General features: G+C 37.5%; 1 long non-coding RNA gene across 1 annotated transcript in view; it reads left to right on the plus strand.

The window, feature by feature from the left end:
- The window catches only part of LOC129392838 (uncharacterized), a 12,033-nt gene that overhangs the window by 1,962 nt on the left and 4,926 nt on the right, over positions 1 to 5,145 (plus strand). The gene's annotated exons all lie outside the window — the stretch shown is intronic.

Here is a 5,145-nt window from a genome sequence, read left to right on the forward strand (position 1 = left end):
CCGCGGAGCGGCTGGGCCCGTGAGCCATGGCCGCTGAGCCTGCGCGTCCGGAGCCTGTGCTCCGCAACGGGAGAGGCCACAACAGTGAGAGGCCCGTGTACCGCAAAAAAAAAAAAAAAAAAAAAAAAAAAGGTCATCTTCTTCAAGTGACCTCTGCTTTCTTTCTTAGGAAAATTCTCTGCATCAAGGAGATACTAAGGGCCTGGCTACTTGCTTGGAATGGTTGGGGAAGGGAAAAACATAAAGAAGAATTAATATTTTAGGGGAAAATCCTTCCACAGACAAAAAGCTGAAAGACTGGCTCTGAGATGTGAACCTTTACACAAATAAAGGATTAATCTGAATCAGGGTTGTAGTCAGCTGTTCAACTGACTTGACGCAGGAGACCAGTCAATTCTAAACCATAGGAAATATGAGGAAATAAGGACTGGCAGGTGAACTGCTGCGGATTTGGTAACTAGCAATAGCTAAAAATGTCAACAAGAAGAGAAGAAGCATCAGGAAGGTTTGGCAAAGAGGGGGGAGGGCCTTGGGACTCAGGGTTAGGACACTGGTCTTCAGGAGGATCAGTGGGACCCAGGCAGGACCTTAGCTCTAGAGGAATGGGCATCAGGTCAGGCAATCACAACAGGGTGTTCAATAAGGAAAAACAATTAAAAAAATGAGGACCAAATCACCAGAAAGGGATTCAAAGGTTAACCATATCCAGAAGCAAGGGTGACTTCATGCTAGGTTGCTGAGTCATTGAGCTACTTGATTATGGTTCCAGAATTTGCCCTCTAAAAGGAGAGAGGAAGATTGGTCCTCAAGCTGGGGGTGGGGCTAAGTTCCAGCCTGCTTTAGAAATATGAGTTGCCCAAGGGATGCAGAGTGAAGGGATGGGGGAGGAATGGAGAGTGAGTCAGGCAGGCCATTAAACTTGGGTTTCGATGCACAGTGTTTGAAAGGACACTGGCGTAAAAATTAGTCTTCACACACTTCTCCACACATGGATGCTATCAACACTTAACTTTAAACATGTTGACCAAAGTAAAAATGGCCTGCTTTTAAAAAAAAATCACGACTTATATTTCCTTCTCAAAAGCTCCGTTGCCACAATTCCAAGGTAGAGAATGTCTTATATGTTGAAAAATATAGTGACAATATTGGTCTGATAATGACCGTTAGTGAAGTCTCCAGAATGAACAGAACATTTTCTGGGAGGATTAGAGAGCATGTCATGGATGATTGCCAGTTTGTGAACCATTAGTCAGGAAACACTTGTGTTAAGGTAACTCTAAGACCTTCAGTTGGGCAACAACCATAACTGATGCAGTGAAAGCACTTGAATGTTTTTCAGTGACTTCATAAGCAAATAGATCCAATCTCTTTCCACTTTAATCTGTACCACATTCTACAAAGAAAAAAGTTTTCTTAAACTATTAAACACATTCTTCCTCTTGCTTCAAAACTTTGGTAGATCCTTAATATGCTCCACATCAAGTCAAAAGTCTTCCTGTCAAAGATATCCACCACTTGAACTCACTCCACCTATTCACTGTTCTCAGCCATAGTCTTCCCTTAATCTGTTCTCTGAATATGTCAGGCTAATCATTCAAATCTGACTTCCACTTCTGGTCATGCTGTTGATGCCACTGGAGCAAACTCCTTCTGTCTTCTTTGGGATATCCAGATCCTGCCAACTTTCCAGATCAAGTTCTTGTTTCACTTCCTCCGTGAAACCATTTCCAAGAAGTTTCTCCCTTCTTTTGACTCTCAGTATTGCAGAAACAAATGGTCATCTACTTACAACAACTCTCCTTTTCTTTTTCTTTTATAGAATCCCAATTTTGTTCTGGGCAGCTCTTTTGAAGCAAGGAGTGATAATACTCTGGCTAGTGAGACAGAAATGAATTTCTAGGAATTGTTTTCCCAATATAGACATGGCATCCCCTTTTTCTCTTGATGCTTCTTTTTTCTTTTTCTAGCTTTATTGAGATAAAATGGACATGTAACATTTTGTGAGTAAGGTGTACATATACATATAAATGATTACCACCATATGGTTACTTAACATGTCCTTCACCTCACATAGTTACCATGTTTTCTATTTTTGTGGTGAGAACAATTAAATTCTACTCTCTTAGCAGCTTTCAAGTATACAACATAGTCAACTGTCAATCAACATAGTCAATCATCATGCTGTCTATTAAATCTCCATAACTGATTCATTTTATAAATAGAAGTTTGTTTCTTTGACTAACATCTCTTTTCCTCAACCCTCCAGCCCCTGGCAACCAGCAATTGACTCTCTGTTTCTATGAGTTCGGCTTTTTTAGATTCCATATATGTGATACTGGTATGTCTTTCTCTGACTTGGTTTACTTAGCATAATGCCCTCAAGTTTCATCTATATTGTTGCAAATGGTAAGACTTCCTTCTTTCTCATGGCTGAATAATATTCCATTGTTTATATACACCACATTTTCTTTATGCATTCATCTGTTGATGGCCACTTAGGTTGTTTTCATGTCTTGGATATTGTGAATAATGCTGCAACGTGTATGGAGTGCAGTATCTCTTCCAGATAGTGATTTCATTTCCTTCAGTTTATATGTAGGAGTGAGATTGCTGTATCATATGGTAGTTCTATTTTTAATTGTTTGAGGAGCCTTTATACTGTTTTCCATAGTGGCTGTACCAATTTACATTTCTATCAATAGTGTTCCAGTGTTTCCTTTTCTCCACATCCTTGCCAGCACTCGTTATCTCTTGTCTTTTGATACTAACCATTCTGACATGTGTGAGGTGATATCTCATTGTGGTTTTGATTTGCATTTTCCTGATGATTAGTGATGTTAAGCACCTTTCTATTGCCATCTTTATGTCTTCCTTGGAAAAATGTCTATTCAGGTCCTTTGCACACTTTTTAATCAAATTATTTGGTGTTTTTTCTATTGAGTTGTATAAGTTCATTCTATATTTTGAATAATAACCCCTTAGCTATATGGTTTGTGATATTTTCTTTCATTCCATAGGTTGCCCTTTCATTTTGTTGATTGTTTTTTTTTTTGCTATGCAGAAACTTTTTAGTTTAGTGTAGTCCCACTTGTTTATTTTTGCTTTTGTTGCTTCTGCTTTTGGTGTCATATCAAACAAATCATTACCAAGATTGATGTCAAGGAGGTTTTCCCTATGTTTTCTTCTAGGAGTTTTATGGTTTCAGTCTTACATTTAGGTCTTTAGTCTATTTTGAGTTAATTTCTGTGAGTGATATAAGATAGGGGTCCAATTTCATTACTTTGCATGTGAATATCCAGTTTTCCTAGCATCATTTATTGAAGAAACTATTTTTCCCCCATTGAATATTCTTGGCTCCTTTTTCATATATTAGTTGACTGTATATGAGTGGGTTTATTTCTGGGGCCTTCATTCTGTTTCATTGAGTTATGTGTCTGTTTTTATGCCAGGACCATACTGCTTTGGTTACTATAGCTTTATAGTATAGTTTGAAATCAGGTACTGTAATGCCTGCAGCTTTGTTCTTTTTTCCTCAAGATTGCTTTGGCTATTTAGGGTCTTTTCCACACAAATTTTAGGAAAATGCCATTGGAATTTTGAGAGAGATTGAATTGAATCTATAGATGGATCGGGGAAGCGTGGACTTTTTAACAATATTAATGGCTTTTTTGTGCCGTAAACACGAAAAAAATCTTTCCATTTATTTGTTTCTTCTTCAATTTCTTTCATCAGTGTTTTATAGTTTTCGGTATACAGATCTTTCACCTCCTTGGTTAAATTTATTCCAAAGTATTTTATTGTTTTTGATGCTATTATAAATGGAATTTAAAAAAAATTCTTTTCAGATAGTTCAGTGTCAGTGCATAGAAACCTGTGTGATTTTGGTATGTTGATTCTGTATCCTGCAACTTTACTGAAATTATTTATTAGTTTTAACAGTGTTTTTCAGCTTTATTGAGGTATAATTGACAAATAAAATTGTAAGATATTTAAAGTATACATTGTGGTGATTCAATATATGTATGCATTGTGAAAGGATTCCTCCAATCTAGTTAAACACACAATCACCTCACATATTTATCTCATTCTTCCTCTTCTTCTTCCTCTTCTTTTTTTTAAAAATCTTTATTAGAGTATAATTGCTTTACAATGGTGTGTTAGTTTCTGCTGTATAACAAAGTGAATCAGCTATACATATACATATATCCCCATATCTCCTCCCTCTTGCGTCTCCCTCCCATCCTCCCTATCCCACCGCTATAGGTGGACACAAAGCACCGAACTGATCTCCCTGTGAGATGCAGCTGCTTCCCAATAGCTATCTATTTTACATTTGGTAGTGTATATATGTCCATGCCTACCACTCTCTCACTTCGTCCCAGCTTACTGTTCCCCGTCCCTGTGTCCTCAAGTCCATTCTCTACATCTGCGTCTTTATTCCTGTCCTGCCCCTAGGTTCTTCAGAACCTTTTTTTTTTTTAAGATTCCATATATATGTGTTAGCATACGGTATTTGTTTTTCTCTTCCTTGGATTGGGTTATTTGTTTTTTTGATATTGAGCTACATGAGCTGCTTGTATATTTTGAAGATTAATCCTTTGTCAGTTGCTTCGTTTGCAAATATTTTCTCCCATTCTGAGGGTTGTCTTTTTGTATTGTTTATGTTTTCCTTTGCTGTGCAAAAGCTTTTAAGTTTCACTAGGTCCCATATGTTTATTTTTGTTCTTATTTCCATTTCTCTAGGAGGTGGGTCAAAAAGGATCTTGCTGTGATTTATTTCATAGAGTGTTCTGCCTACGTTTTCCTCTAAGAGTTGTATAGTGTCTGGCCTTACATTTAGGTCTTTAATCCACTTTGAGTTTATTTTTGTGTATGGTGTTAGAGAGTGTTCTAATTTCATTCTTCTACATGTAGCTGCCCAGTTTTTCCAGCACCACCACTTATTGCAGAGGCTGTCTTTTCTCCATTGTATATTCTTGCCTCCTCTATCAAAAATAAGGTGACCATATGTGCGTGGGTTTATCTCTGGGCTTTCTATCCTGTTCCATTGATCTATATTTCTGTTTTTGTGCCAGTACCATATTGTCTTGATTACTGTAGCTTTGTAGTATAGTCTGAAGTCCAGGAGCCTGATTCCTCCAGCTC

Source organism: Physeter macrocephalus, chromosome 15, assembly GCF_002837175.3.
Source record: "Physeter macrocephalus isolate SW-GA chromosome 15, ASM283717v5, whole genome shotgun sequence".
Taxonomy (NCBI): Eukaryota; Metazoa; Chordata; class Mammalia; order Artiodactyla; family Physeteridae; genus Physeter; species Physeter macrocephalus.